Source organism: Pseudopipra pipra, chromosome 7 (genome assembly GCF_036250125.1).
Source record: "Pseudopipra pipra isolate bDixPip1 chromosome 7, bDixPip1.hap1, whole genome shotgun sequence".
Classification (NCBI taxonomy): Eukaryota; Metazoa; Chordata; class Aves; order Passeriformes; family Pipridae; genus Pseudopipra; species Pseudopipra pipra.
The window spans coordinates 4,441,915-4,457,906 of record NC_087555.1 but is presented as its reverse complement, the minus strand read 5'-3'; the positions used below and the strand labels follow the sequence as shown (position 1 = coordinate 4,457,906).

The 15,992-nt window shown below is 49.1% G+C and overlaps 1 protein-coding gene across 1 annotated transcript in view; it reads right to left on the bottom strand.

The window, feature by feature from the left end:
* Positions 1-15,992, bottom strand: part of ACKR3 (atypical chemokine receptor 3) — a 132,271-nt gene that overhangs the window by 12,213 nt on the left and 104,066 nt on the right. The window contains exon 13 of the mRNA XM_064660302.1: positions 4,979-5,165. The gene's annotated coding sequence lies outside the window, so the exon portion shown is untranslated. The remainder of the gene's footprint in view (positions 1-4,978; positions 5,166-15,992) is intronic.

Below are 15,992 nucleotides of genomic sequence, written 5' to 3'. Positions count from 1 at the left end.
TGCTCCACGCTGTAAATTTGTCTTCGCGTGCCATAATTAAGAGCATTGCCTTGCACAGGCAAGGTGATTTACAGGCCTGGAAATAGCTGCAGTAAGGGCATTGCCAGGGAATTCGGGACAGGAGCTGGGGGAGGCAGGAGAGCAGCCTGGACCACACCGGTGGGTGCCCACGTGCTGCCCCACACTGTGCCCAACAGCAAGGAGATATGTAAGGCAGGGATATGGCTTCTGCTGGTAAACAGCTGGCTGAGTATGAGCCCAGCTGTGCCCAGGTGGGCAGGAGGGGCAATGGCACCCGGCTTGTATCAGCAATAGTGAGGCCACAGGACCAGGGGTCATCCCCCTGTACTCAGCACTGGTGAGGCTGCACCTCACATCCTGGGTTCAACTTTGGCCCCTCATGACAAGAAGGATATTGAGGGACTGGAGCACATCCAGGGAAGGGAACAGAGCTGGGAAGGGGCTGGAGCAGCAGGAGCAGCTGAGGGAGCTGGGGGGGCTCATCCTGGAGAAAAGGAGGCTCAGGGGGGACCTTCTGGCTCTGCAACTCCCTGACAGGAGGGGGGAGCCAGGGGGAGGGTCGGGCTCTGCTCCCAGGGAACAAGGGACAGGAGGAGAGGGAACGGCCTCCAGCTGTGCCAGGGGAGAGTCAGGTTGGATATTGCGAAAAACTACTTCACTGAGAGGGTTGTCAGCCATTGGCAGGGACTGCCCAGGGAGGTTTGGACCCCATCCCTGGAGGTGTCCAAGGAAGGACTGGACGTGGCACTCAGTGCTCTGGGCTGGGGGACAAGGTGGGGATTGGGCACAGGGTGGACTTGATGATCTGGGAGATGTTTTCCAACCTCAATGATTCTGTGATTCTGCCCCCTTGAGTTCTTATTTCATGGTAGTTATCAGATGGAGAAACTATTGCACTAAAGTAATCATTCTCTGGGCATAAAAGAACAATGACAGTTTCCCCAAAACAAGAGCATGGAGTTATCCAAAACATAAATAGAAACAGAGCCATGGCCAGACTTTGTGGTTATTTAAGAGAAACACGCAAGAGATCAAGTTCTGCAGATAACTTAGCTGATCCTCGGCTGCATCACTGATATACCTCCACAGGTTCATCCCTAAATAACTGACCTTCAGAGATGGATGAGAGTTCTCCCCCAGAGTAACTCCTTTGGTGAGGCAAATGCAATTTCTGAAAACTCTGAGTTTTCTGCAGGAAAATGTTTGAGAAGCCATTTTCCCTTGGGAACAAACAACCAAAAACCTCTCACAAGCCAAGCAATATTTCATTTCAGTTCAGTTTCTTTGGAATAAAAGCCCTGCAGTTTGTGAAGCTGAGCTGAGATCCTAAATTTCATCCATTTTGCACTAATGCAAAATCTGCAAAAATGTTGCTGTGGTGCCATTTGTGAGCTGTTAGTCAGGCTGGCTTCATTTCCCATGATAATTTCCACAGCCCGGTTTACCTGGGGTCCTTGGGAATCAGGAGAAACACAGCATACCCCAGGAATTTAAGGTATAGGGGATCTTTAGTCACGTTTGCAAACCCTAGTCTGGCAGAGCCTGGGGATACAAAAGAGTCCCTTAAACCCGAGGTGCCCAATTCCCTAAATGCTAAATGATATGGAAGGATATAGAGGAGCTGTGGCTGCCCCATCCCTGGGAGTGTTCAAAGCCAGACTGGGCAGGGCTTGGAGCAACCTGGTTGCTCCAAGGGAAGGTGCCCCTTAAGATCCTTAAAGGGAGCTTCAAGGTCACCTAGTTTTAGCTCCCCCATCCCTGTGTATTTGTTTGTATGGATGAGCTCAGTGGATGCTGGACATGAATTCTTGGTCATCTGGATATACTGGAACAACCTCCCACACAGACACCTTCATCCTGGTATACAAACCCCTGTTTTAATGCAGATGATCTCAGTTTGGAGGAGATGAAAAGAAATCTCTATTCCTATCCTGTAATGAGTATTCTGCTCTGGGACTCTATTCATAGGACTGTCTGGATTAGCTACAGCAGAACAGAGAAGAGATGTCTACTTTTGGGAAGGAAAACATGCTATCCTGTTTCACAGCTCAGGGAGCACTCCTGGGTGCAAATATAAGCAAAATATAAGGGAACATACCTATTCTAATTGCCCCTCATTTCCCCATCATCCTCTGTAAAACCAAGCTCAGGCCAGCACCTGACCTATCAGTTACTCACGTTTAACTCCCTAAAACACAGAAAAAGTGCTCTCCCTCCCAGTTTATGTCCCAAATGCAGGAGGCAAGAGCCCTTCATGCTCTTTGGAGCTCTGCTCCATCAATACCATTTGCTGAAGCCTGATAAAACAGCAGTTACAGAAAATAACCACCAACCACCCCCATCACCCTGAGCATGGGCTGGAAGGTCCCCAAAAAGCTCTGCCACTGGAAAACTAACCTCACCTGGTCAAGTCCCAGCTTGGGACAGCACCCTGTCTAGCACTGGGGAGAAAATCCAGTAGAAAATTACTGCTCTGAGCACAAACAACACATCTACTTACATCTGTCTGTCTGTGTATCCTTGCTTCCTTACCCCCCAGCCAACCTGCCTGCCCAGCCAGGCTCTCATAGGAGGCTGCAGCTGCCTATTTGCCTCTGCCCAGCCCTGCCTTCATGCAGAGTACCTGGGTGAGGAGCAGGACCTCTTCCCTTCCTGCTTTTCCAGGGTTTGCTGGGCCAGGAAGCCACCCAAGAGCCTGCTCATGGCAGTGGTTCCACAGGACACGTATTGCCAGTTACCAGGGGCTTATGCTCAAGTACACTCACAACTGTCACAGAATCCCAGAAGGGTTTGGGTTGGAAGGACCAAAGCTCATCTCATCCCACCACCTTTCACTAGCCCAAGTTGCTCCAAGCCCCATCCTACCTGGCCTTGAAGTATCACCAGGATACTCTTTGGGGTCATTGTCTTCAGCTGGATAATGGCCACCGATTCCACTTGAATCTTGCAGAGCAGAGATTTATTCTGCAGTCTGTTTGCTCTCATAAGTGAGCCAGACTAACACGAAGGACCAGGGTGTAGCTCCCTGCAGGGATCTGTGCTCAGGAACACTGCCAAGCAGCCCCAGAGAGGTGGGCACAGCAAACTGACTGTGAAACCCAGCTAGAAAGCCTCTGCAGGAAGAAGTTGCCCGACTTCAGAAGCATAAAATCAAAATCCTTCCCTGAACAATATCCCTTTTGTTTAAGGAGGAAAGTAGTCCTGAAAAAGCAAAGTTTTTCTCTTGGACAACTTGAATAGCCAAGCCCTGGGAGACTGCTGAACTCACTTTCCACAGCCGTCAGGAGGAAGGTGAAGCTGAAATACTCCATCCAGGAAAGGCCCTCAGGAAAACAAACCCTGTTTGTTCCCTGCTGATTTTCCTGCTCTTTTTTTTTCCTTGGGAGGAGGGGAACCGTCCTGGTGCAGTCACCCACATGGGGAGCAGGGGCCCTTTTCTACTCAGCTCCACCTGCCACCAAGTTCCACAGCCTTTCCCTGCTGACATTCCCTGCTGCAGCCATCCAGCCCTGCTTGTCCCTGTGTCCCCCACAGACACCTTTCCCCTGCTCCAGCCGCTCAACAGAAACCACAGGCCCAGCACACCAACCTTTCCCAGTTTATTTAACATAACCCTCCTCAGTCAAACCCTGTGAACAGCACAGGAAAAGGGAAAAGAGCCAAAACAACGGGACGACCTCCTTTGTGCCCAAGAAAAGCCCTTGGGGAGGGGGGTGTGGGTCAGGAGCTGCAGAGCATCCAGGTACCCATGAAGATAAGCCCACATTTTGAGAACTAGATGCAAGATTTGGGAATATTTTTCCATGGGAGTAAGTGAATTACACCACCCAAGCACATTAGCTAAAAATAAATAATTAAATAAGTAAACAAAATCTCTTTCCAGACCAGCTCAAGGTGGGGCTGGAGATGTCCCAGTTAAAGCAGAGGCTGTGGGGGAAGAACCCAGCTTTTTATGGAGCTGAGCACCACCTGCATGCTGCTAACACACATCCCTCACCTGCACATCACAAACACCCTGGGGCTAAACAGGATTCCAGAACAAGACAGACCCCTCAGCCCGTTATCCCCAAAAGCCAGGACCAGAAGAGCGGGTGCCATGGGAGGTGGGGAGCAGAGCAAGGGAACCCCAAAGGATTTGCCCCACAAAGCTCCTACTCAGCAAATGGCCCAGGGCTCAGTGACACCCACTGTCACCCTGGGACAGCCCAAGGACACACACCACAGGTCCTGCCCTGGGTCCTCGCCCTTCGGAAGCCAGCGGGACTTTTGCCAACCACACAAACAGCAGCAGGCTCCAGAAATGGGCTTCCCATCCAGACACACAGAGCTGTTTTAACTCACAAACCCAGCAGAAAGAAAAGAAATAAAATCATTTGGTGTTTTTGTTGGCTCCTTTTTTGCCAGGTTAGTGAATTCAATCAGGCTCTGACAAGTGCTGAAGCCAGCACTAGATAAGCAGGGAGTGCAGGATTAGAGCAAGGATGATAAAAAGGGGAAACCTCCTTTTTTTTTTTAAAGCATTGCATTGATAGATCGTTTCCAGCTGCCATCCCAAACCCAAGTCCTGGGAGCCAGGATGGCAAGAACAGCCAGTTGCTACCAAAACCACCAGCCAGTAAATGCAAAGATTAAGAAGGAAAAGAAAGAGCAAAACACAACCTGTCCAAGAAGCAAGTTCTGGGTTGGGCAGCCTGAGAGCTTCATAAAACCAGCTAGAAGACATAACCCATTCCCTCAACAAAAAGGGGCTGTCAGGAACCATTGCATTTGGCCTCAAAATCCAAATTCTAGCCCCGAACTCTGCTTGTGGGAGGAAAAAAAAGCAGCCAGCCAAAAGCAGAAAGTGGAAGGCTCTTTGCATTTTTCAGGTTGACCCTCAGAAAGAGAACAGAGGAAACCCTAAAGCGCCCCTCTTGAAACATCCCCGGGCACTACTCATGTGACAGAGAACTGATACCTGAGGATCACCACACAGCTGGTCTTGCACAGGCTCCTGGGCCAAGGAGGGAACAAGGAATCCAACAGTTACTCCTCTCCTAGGTCCTGGCATCTGCATGTGTGATAGACAAATTAAGTCTTCTCCAGGGGGCTGTAGACAAGAGGCTCTCTTGAAGTGCTTCTTCCCATGAACAACAATTGCTCAGCTGTATTCAAAGCAGCACCAGTGGCATTTGGGGTGGGTGGAACAAGAGAGAAGCAAAATAGGAACGATTGAGAAAAGGTGAAATAACCTCAAAAATAAAGCAGAAAAGGAAGCAGATGGAGCAGGCTCTGTCCCCCTCCTAGCTCCTCTGGCCACCAGGTACATCCACTTATCTCTACCAGGGGTTGCTGAAGGGCAGGCCCACAGCTGTGTTTCATTTACAAACTCCCTCTGTGATTCTGCAGATCCTCTTCCCTTCTCCACGTCAAGCAAATCCAACATTTCCAGTCTCTAACTGCCTGCCTTCCACCCTTCTACCTGCACCTACCTCCACCGCACACCTCCTCAGAGGCAGAGGCAAGAAGAGCCCTCAGTGCTCAGACCTCGGGAGCACCACAGCTCTATTTATTGGCAAAAGAGCCCCCATCTGGTGCTCCCCACAGCTCTCAAAACCCCTGGTCCCAACACCTGGGGGCCCACTGCATGTGCTACTACCAAGCATCTCTTGGAGCAAATCCTCCTGAGCTAAATCATGGCCACTGCCAGCACCCAATCCCCAAAGGCCTCTTTCCTTGGGGGTTTTAGGACAGTACAGGTTCTCCTTTCTAAAAGATCCCCAGTTCTCAGCACAGCAATATCCCTGGTCTCCACACCAGGGTCAGGCTCACCTTGCACCCACACACAGACCTTCCCAAGTGCAGGTGATCAGACACACCATGGGCTGGGCAAGAATGGGGTGACCCCCACTCTGTTGGGGTTCTTTGCCTGTCTCCTGAGCCGTGGAGGTTTGCTTTCCATTGCTACTTAGAATCCCAGAATGGTTTGGGTTAAAGTCCATCCAGTCCCACCCCCTGCCATGGGCAGGGACACCTTCCACTAGCCCAGGTTACTCCAAGCCCCGTCCAACCTGGCCTTGGACACTTCCAGGGATGGGGCAGCCACAGCTTCTCTGGGCAACCTGTGCCAGGGCCTCCCCACCCTCACAGGGAAGAATTTCTTTCTGATATCCCCCTAACCCTGCCCTCTGGCAGTGGGAAGCCATTCCCTGTGTCCTGTCCATCCAGGCCCTTGTCCCAGGTCCCTCTCCAGCTCTCCTGAAGCCCCTTTAGGCCCTGCAAGGGGCTCTCAGGTCTCTCTGGAGCCTTCTCCTCTGCAGATGAACCTCCCCAGCTCTCCCAGCCTGGCCCCAGAGCAGAGGGGCTCCAGCCCTTGGAACATCTCTGTGGCCTTCTCTGGGCTCACTCCAGCAGGTCCACATGTCTTTTTGGTGCTTTGGATACTGTGTTTTGGCCTCTAAGACACTAGTCAGCTGGAGAGGTGAAGCAAGGATGTCCCTGGAAATTTAGACTAGATATAAGGAAGATGTTCTTTACTGTGAGGGTGGTAAAAGACTGGAACAGGGTGCTCAGAGAGGTGATAGATGCCCCACCCCTCAAAACATTCAAGGCCAGGTTGGACGGGGCTTGGAACAACCTGGGCTAGTGGAAGGTGTCCCAGCCCGTGGCAGGGGGTGGCACTGGATGATCTTTAGAGATCCCTTCCAACCCAAACCATTCTGGCATTCTGTGTCACAGCATCTGCACCAACACACCATAACTGGGTGTGGCCTGAAGATTTTCCCAGCGCTTCACTCTCTTGGCACAGCGGGCATCAGGCTGTGCTGCCAGTGTGTGGATGAGTCCTGGCTCACGGATTTGCAGGAACCATCTCTTAGCAAACTGCTGCAGCTGCATAGTTGGCTCTGCTGGTACAGATTTCCTCTCCAGCTGGGCAATGTATTGGGGAAGAGAACTGGAAGGCAAACCTCCCTTGTTGGCATTTCGAATCTTCCCTAGAGATAAAAGCAGAATTTCCCAAGACAGACGTTTCTGATGAGGAAAGTGAGAGTTTCCCATGGAAATGTCTGTGAAAATATCCCTGGTTTTCCGGTGTGCATTAATGGAGGAGCTGTTGTGTAAGAGGATGATGCATTTTATCCGGTTCAAGTAGGTCAATGGGCAGCAGGAGAGGACTTGGGCTCTGGCTGTTGGGTGACCTTGGAGAACCACCACCGTGCCACATTCCCATCTGTGCCATGAGGATAAGAAAGTGCCACACAAGAACTTGCTGGGTTATTAATAGAGGCCTCTGGCTGAGATTCCAACACAGCCCAAGGGGTTGAGAACCCCATTTACTCTTTGCAATTCAAAGCAGACAAGTGACTCAGATTTCCTCGACACTTTTGAGCACAAAAGTCAGGGAAAAGCGCTCTCCAAAGCATTTGTCTTGAGGGAAGCGAGCATACAAATGTGTGATTTTCTACTTTTTCCAAACACAAATGAAAGCAAATTACCAATGAAGCTGAAATGTTTGGTTTGGTTTGACTTTTATGCTAAAAACTCAGATAGAAATCTGAACATAACTACTCTGCATGTTACAGTTATGGTAGAAAAACAGGCAATGCAGGAAAAAAAAATTACTATACAGGACGGAAATGTTTCCATAATTTCCTGTTGGAACTTTAGGTGAAATTGATACATTTTCCCAGAATGTTTGGATTTCATTAAATGGATCCAATAGTAGCAGGAGTGTGGGTTTGGCTTAAGGGTCTTATAGATATAAAGGAGTTTCTCCAGCATTGGTGTAAATTAATTCCTAGGACAATCGATAAAACCCTGGATAGAAAGGAGGTGACAAAGATCCATGGAAAGGTTGTGGCAAGATTTTGTGTGGGATGAGGGCTGGAGCAGGGCAGGAGCCTGGCATCTCATGCAAGGGGATGTGCTCTTGGAGGGGATACTCTAATCAAGATTTCTAATTGTGCATTCCTAATTGAGGTCAGCCTCAATCCAGAGGGAGCATGGAGTGTTCAAGGTGTGGTAGCACTTTTCACAAAGTGAAAAGGGAGACTGCATTTTGGGGAAGGGAATGAAAGCAAAGCAAAAGGGTCCTGGCATTTTATCTGTATCCTGAAAATAGTCACTCCCATGTAAAGGCAGGGGAATTGTCTAATCTTCCTTTCCAGCTCTGTTTTTAATGGTGAAATGGATATATCTTGTTTTCATTCTGACTTTTACAAAATCTGATACAGCTCTTGGACTTCATTAAAATGACATTTGGAAACAAACAAATGAAAGACTCGACCAGAATCTTTTCAAGCTCTTTTTTTTTTTTTTCTCCTGGAAAGTTTTCATTTTGACAAAGGGGAGTTTACCGCAGGGGTAGAAAAGAAAAAAAGCAATAATCATTCCCTTGGAGATTGTTCAAGCACTTCTTGTTTTCCTCAGATCCGCGTTTACCGTGTTTCAGAGGCAGCAGGAGCACAGTGTGGAGATGCCAGGATTATAATTCCAAGTTACTGGTGTGTTGACCCCTTATCTCCCCCCGTGGCTCACTGCCCCAGCCATGAAGAGGGGCTGTAACCTCGGCTGGGAGCAGCAACAAGTCACCCACCTTTCCATGCTGCTGTTTCCTCATGGAAACCCCACGACTAACTGGAATTCTAGGCAAACATCTCCTCCCAGCCAGAGTGGGCAGTGGTGATAATTGGGCCTCGCCTGAGATCACTTCTGTTCTGCATGCCACTGGGCTGAGGTACTGGAAACACTAAGAAAAGACCCGGGAAAAAAGGAGGAGAATGAGTACTCCCTTTGGTTAGAGAAGCCGAATTGGGCTGAATTACTTTCACATGGATGCAACGTAATCCAAAGGAATTTGTGAGACACGCGGGGAAATTCCTAACAACATAAAAGGGAGGAAGGGATTGCTCATAAAAGAGTGACTCCCTCTGGATTTTTGGCAGCCCAGACAAGGTCCCTCAACACAAGGTTGTCAGAGGACTCCATGCTGAGCAGAAGACAGTAACAAGCAGGTGTTACAGAAAATGACCCTTCCCTGAGCAAACAGATTTGATATTCCTGTCATCTCGCTGCATCCTTTGCCTGCTTCTTCAATCTGTTCTCAATGAGCAGATGTGGCCTTGGCCTCGAGTCCAACAGACACCGGGCTCACCTGCTGTGTTTTACAGCAGAACTTGTGTCTCAGGCACCTCCAGCCACCACCCAGGACATCCAGCCAGCAGTCCATGCTCCAGGCAAGGGGAACTTTGCATCTGAGTCTGCACCAAAATCAGTAATTTATAGAGAAAGATAAGATGGGTGAAGCACAAGCTCCCCAGCTCTCATAAACACCTCAAAGCTTATGAGGATTGCTGTTGTATGGTGCTGTATCAGCACCAAAAGTCATAAACAGTCAGAGAATCCCAGAATGGTTTGGGTTGGAAGGAACATTAAAGATCATCCCATTCTGCCCCCTGCCATGGGCAAGGACATGTTCCATGGCACCAAGCCCCGTCCAGCCTGGCCTTGGACACTTCCAGGGATGGGGCAGCCACAGCTTCTCTGGGCAACCTGTGCCAGGGCCTCCCCACCCTCACAGGGAAGAATTTCTTCCCAATATCCCATCTAACCCTGTCCCATGGCAGTGGGAAGCCATTCCCCCTTATCCTGTCCCTCCAGGCCCTTGTCCAAAGTCTCTCTCGAGCTCTCTTGGAGCCCCTTTAGGTACTGGAAGGCCACAAAATGTGAAACTGGTCTTAGGTTTAATTTGACTAAACTCACATTTTGAGGTGTCTAAGAGTCAGGCTCAATTTTTCCAATTCAGTATCACTATGAAATATGATTCAGCATCAGCAAAACAACAAGGAAGAGGGGAATATCCTGCCCTTGCAGAGTCATACAAAGCTGAGTTCTATTCAGTCAGAACAGTGAATGGAAATCTTCATAACATAACTCAGTTTTTTCTTATTTCTGTGGTTTTAAGTAAAAATAGCGAAAACGTAGCAGCAATTGGAAATCAGAAAAAGAACAACCAGCCAAAATTAGCAAGTTTGGCTTGGATTCTTGCTGCTACTCTCTTTTCCAACACTTTCTCCTGAAAACCACAAAGTAGCACTAAACTACTTGAAAACAGGCCCTGCAGACAGATCCTTGTGGCAGTGATATTTGTGCAGCCCTGGGGGGAAGCTTTGTAGCAGAGTCTGGAATCTGGAGCAGAGCAACCAGCAGGCTGATTTCTCCAGTCCCAGAGCTGGAGTTTTGCTTCCAGCTTTTCCCCACCCCTATGCCAGCTCTGCCCAAGGAAATAAGCAAAACCAGAGGGAGAAATCTTCCTGCCTCCTTCACCATGTTTTGTTCCAAGTCAAAAAAATTAAATCAATGTTTTTATTTTTCCTGAATCTGAGGATGCCTTTTGGATGTTCTGGCCTGCCACTGAGCTCCTGGGAAAGCAGCACAATGCCTTTGGACTGAATGAGAAGCCCTTGGTCGGAGGCACTGGCATGGCTATTTAAAATGGGAGTTATGTGACATATGAGTGGAATTTACCTGGAAAAAATGGGGCGTAACAAAAAAAAATAAAATAAATTGAGAAAGGGCTTGAATAAGCCCTGCATTGCTCTAGAACTGGGTTTCTCCAAAGCTCCCAGGACTGGCCTAAGCCTGCTGCACTCAGTGACAGCACAGCATCAGCATCACTGGGCACACAGTCAAGCCAAGGCTGAAAGTTCCACTTCTCATTTTTCTGGGTTGGGTTTCCATCCACTTCCTACTCAGCTTGGGCTGTTTATTGCTTTCCTGCGGTCCATGGAGGATTTCTTGTACATGTGCAACACGTTCCACAGCTGAGCAGAGGAAATAACAATAATAATAAAAAAACCCCAACTGCTAAACCCAAAGGCAGAGCACTTCTTGGAAAAATCTGCTGATCTGATGAAATCAAAACACTCCCCCAGGGTGGGATGATGAAACTTTGATGGCCCAGGCAGGTTTCTGCCCAGCAGCCAAGAAGGGGAGATGCCAACTCCCCTCCTGGGGGCCCCTCATGTTGTGAGCTCGGTGCATCCCCACCCCAGGAGGGACTGCCCCAGACCTGGGCACTGCAAAGCCATTTAAACTCTTTTTTTTAAGTTCTGTGCCTCAAAGGTTTGTTCTGGTTTGGTTCAGCTGCCGACCTGGTCCTCTTTGAGCTCAGTTTCCGTTCGAGGGGGAAAACCCCAGTGGTTGGGTCTCTGATTTGACTCAGTGCACCACTTTCAGTTGCTGTGTAGACAGGAAATCACGGCAAAGCAGAGCTGGGTATTCCCCACCACACCTGCACCAGGCTCACAAGCCCTCCTGCCTCAGGTGCTTTTGCAGGAAACAGCCCCAACCCTGCCTGCATTTATCTGACAGAGGCTTAGATTGTACTGAAGTCAGGTTTAAGCGTGTGCTTAAGTGCACTCGAGTTAAAACACCAACCAAAGAAGACACTGTGCACAGACTAAGCACTCCAGGACCTGTCATTCCTGGGAGTTTGTGTGCTGACAAAGGTTAAATAGATGGAAAACAAACCATCAGGCCATTGAAGATGGAACAAAACAGTGAAAAGCACCTAGAAACTAGAGCGGGAAAAATGTGGACAGAAACAGCAAAGTTAATTGCAACCAGCTTGGCTGAAGCACCAAGATGTAATGAATTAATTTTTTTTCTTGTAAAAAGCAACAGAAGTTCTGAATTTGCTTTTACCTGAAATGGGTAAGAATCGTTTGCAGGTTTAAAAGAGTGAGATGGTTTCACTCTGACTAATAATTTTAAAAAACGGCATGGAAAATATCGTTCAAACAAGCTAAAAGGCTATAGCAAGCCCTCAGACAAAGCTGAAATGAATCTGTCAGGAGTGGTCTCTTTGGCTTCAAGAACTCGTGAAAACAAGGAAATTTGGAGTTTGGAACAAAAGTTGAATAATTAGCCCAAGGTAAGTGGTTAATGAGTGCGAAATATACATGTCAGTGAAAGATATACAAATCCAAAGTGGCACTTCTCTGAGATGATGTAGGGTAGGAACAGCCATGAATGAAATCCATCAAGCTGCCCTTTGGGATAGATTTGCCACTTAAAGAACAGCAAACTGGAGTTGTGATCCCATTATTTTCCCTATTCCTGCCTCCTCCATCGCCCTGCACCCACAGGGCCCCGTAAGCCCTACCCTACACCCACCCCAACTGAGACCCACTTCTGAGGGCATCTCTGCTCCTCTTCTGTGCTTCGTGAGGGGCGAGGGCTGGAAGCACGGCAGCCCATGGTCAAATATCCCATCTGAGGCAGCACCAGCTTCTCTGAACTGTGACTGATCTGCAGAGGAGGACGGGACACACCTCAGTCCCGCTGTTTAAAGCAGAGCTGCCAGCCAGCCCTTCCTTTGAGCTCGCTTTGCCCATTAGACTAAACAGGTTGGGGCTTGGCTGACAGCCATCACCACACCAGCTGATCCATCATTGTCTGGGGAGTGCAGATTCCCCGGCACAGGCACCGCTCCCATCTGGAGCCCCGTGCAGGGGAAGGGGTAGAAGGACCTCAGGCGTTGTTTATTTTGGATGTCATGTCACAGCAATAAATAAGGCCAAGAAGCAGCACGTGTTAGCAGTGAGTCAGCTCTGGACAGCAGCAAAACAGATGATCTCAGAGCTGAGGGGACCTGACGGGGCGGCTCTGCTGGTTTGCCCAGGGCAGGATGTGGTGGTGGCAGTCCCCCAGGTCCCTGTGCATGACCCCCAAGGACATAAAACCCACAGTCACAAGAGCCTGGCAGGCACAGAATCAAACCCAGATTGAAGGGTGCTGGATTTTAGTTGATTTCTGCCTGTTGCTGTCTTACATCTTCTCTGCCTTTGCTTTTCAGTGTCAACCAAAGGACAGTGAAAATGGCTTTGCCTGTGAGCAATATCCAAGCTATGTAGGATGCCCTTACAGTTCAGGGAAGGGATTTCCAGCCTTCCAGCCCCTGAGATGTTCACTTCAAGGATGATACTGTACCACCAACCCCTGCAGAAACAGAAAGGAGAATAGGACCTAAAAAGCATAAAACAACATTTACTGGCAGAAAATGATGACAGTGAAATTACTCCAGCAGCAATCACTTCAATGAGAAGTGCCTGGCTACTTTGATTGCCAGTTTGGGTTCATGCTGAAACAAGGCATCTCAAATTGTCTGAGATTTTAGGAATATATTATTAACTCTAGTAAACAAGCCAGGAACATAATCTGCCCAAAACAGGGTTTTGCAGCTCAGTTTCGAATCTGATTTTTGAGCTGTTTCAAAACTTGTGCAAGCCTTCAAAAAAAAAAGAATTGGAAAGTTCCCCCAAAGAGAGTATTTTCAAATAAAATACGTACATCAAGCCACCAAGGAAGAGGGGGTGAGAGAGGGTCCCACTGAGCGTTGCTTACCCATCTACATGAGTACAGAGCACTTTGAGATTTGCCAGCTCATCACAAAACCATCATCTGTCTGGAAGGGAAAGTCTCCAAATAAATGCTTCCTTCCCAGCACACAAAGCTGCCACTCCTGGGAAACAGTGCTTCCCTGGGAAATCTGTGCTAGTGCCTCCCCACCCTCACAGGCAAGGATTCCTTCCCAATATCCCATCTATCCCTGCCCTCTGGCACTGGGAAGCTGTTCCCCCTTGTCCTGTCCTTCCATCCCTTGTCCCAAGTCCCTCTCCAGCTCTCCTGGAGTTCCTTTAGGCCCTGGAAGGGGCTTGAAGGTGTCCCTGGAGCCTTCTCTTCTCCAGGGGAACACCCTCAGCTCTCCCAGCCTGGCTCCAGAGCAGAGGGGCTCCAGATGTCACTTGCTTCCACTTTATTTAAAGGGCAAGTGTGTCCAGGGGCAGCCCAGAAAGGTTTTGTTTGTTTGGCTGGTTGTTTTTTGTTTGGTTGATTGGTTGGGTTTTGTTTTGTTTGGAGGGGTTTGGTTTGGTTTGGTTTTTTGTTTGTTGGTTTATTTCCTCCTCTTTCAAAGACAGATTACTCACCCTGGGTAACTGAACCCAGAAGGGACTCACTGGAAAGACAAGAGCACATCTGGCTGGGGTAATCACCAAACCCCCACCCTGGCTGCCTTTCCTGCATGGCAAACCTCCCTCTCTTTTACAGAAAAACCCAATTTCCAAACCTGGCATGGGATGTCACATGTTTACAAAGGAAGGGGAGTGGAAAGGGCCCTGCCAGCACATTGTCACTACACTGCCTGTCAATCCCCCACCACCCACATGACAACACATCATCTCCCAGAATCGCATTTTGATCTCCTGAAGAGCCTTTAGCAGAGCAACCAGATTCACTTAGAGGTTAAAAATATGAGATGAGAGCCTGAACTTTCAATTCATAGAAAGGCTTTTACCAATTAAATTAGTCTCTATTCTCCTGCTCTCCCCTCCAGGCTGATGACTGCTGATGTCAGGCTCTGCTTCAGAGGTGGGGAGACAGGAAGCATCCTGATAGCAAAGGCAAGTAAAGAGTGAGAGAAAGGGAATGTTATCCTGGTTTGGAGGCCAAAGGGATTAACAAATGGGTAGGAGTCAAGGAGATTCAGCACACAAGTAGTTACTTGCCCTTCCTTGAAGTACCTGTAGTCCCATATCTTCCCGAGGGATCCCACTACCTCCTGGGGTGCCAAAACAGGACCTGAGAGAATGGCATGGAGCTGTGTCAGGGCAGGGTTAGGCTGGATCTCAGGGAAGCCTCTTCCCCCAGAGGGTGGCTGGGCACTGAACGGGCTCCCCAGGGCACTAGTCACAGCCCCAATGCTGCCAGAGCTCTTAGGGACTGGGTGGGATGGTTGGGGTGTCCTGGGCAGGGCCAGGAGTTGGACTGGATGATCCTTTTGGGTCTCTTCCAACTCAGGATGTTCCATGATTCCATGGTTCTCATTCTTCATCCCTCAAGCAGAGGGAGGCATGCATGGGAACCAGCAGAGGCAAGGGAAGAAAGCAATGCGACCTTTCATCTTTGGAGAGGATGAATTTCCTCCTCAGCCTTAATTTGGCCCCTGAGCCATTTGGGTGGACACTGCCATCACAAACAATGTGCTCTGTTTTCCTGACCAGGGTCCGAGGGAGAGTTGAAATCCCCTTCATAGCAGGCTGGGTTTTTTCCTTCCTGAAAACAGGGGGAGAAAAGAAAAGGAGCCCAAGGGCAGACCACGACAAACTGAGTCTCCTCCGTCTCTCTTCCAAATCCTCTGGAGATATTATTTCATCCTCATCATGATATAGAAATAATATTTATCCCAGCTGCAGCCAACATACAGCATCTGTAGCGTGGTGCCTGTACGGATCTGTCACATCTGGCTGCTTGGGGTGACGGAGGGGAGTTCAAACAGCCCTGTAACACGAGCATGGCAGGAACAGCTGGCCCTGTGCCAAGGTAAATGGCCAGGACCCTCCGCACACGGAGCGAAGGCGCTGCCCAGCTGCTCCTCCGACCGCACTCGCACCGCCTCGGCCAAAGCAAACGGGCTCTCGGACCCCGGCTCGCATTCCCAGCACAACCTTCCTCCAGCAAGGCATGGCCAATCTGGAATGATCCCGAAATGCTGATAAAGGCCGTGAGATGAAGAGCTAGGACATGTGGGCAAGAGCTAAGATTTGGGCTGGAGAAGCATAACTCATTCCCCATGGCAGGGAGGAGTGCTGGAAGAGCCTTTTCCTGAGTCTCTTGACTTAGCAACGAGGGGACAAGCACTGATACCCCGAGGAACCCACTGCTACCATCTGTGAAGGGTACAATATGAATGACACATCTTAAGTTAAAAAAATTGAGGGGACTTCTTCAAATGTTGAGCAGCATTTCTTGAGGCAGAAAAGATTTCTGAGCACACATCTCCAAGCACTGAAGTTGTCCTCCAGTTCCAAGTAACAGAGGTTATCCACAATGTAACACTGAGGTAGTTTTTTACCACTTCTAAGTGAATTATGTTCATAGAACCCCAGGATGGTTTGGGCTGGAAGGCACCTTAAAGCTCATCCAGTCCC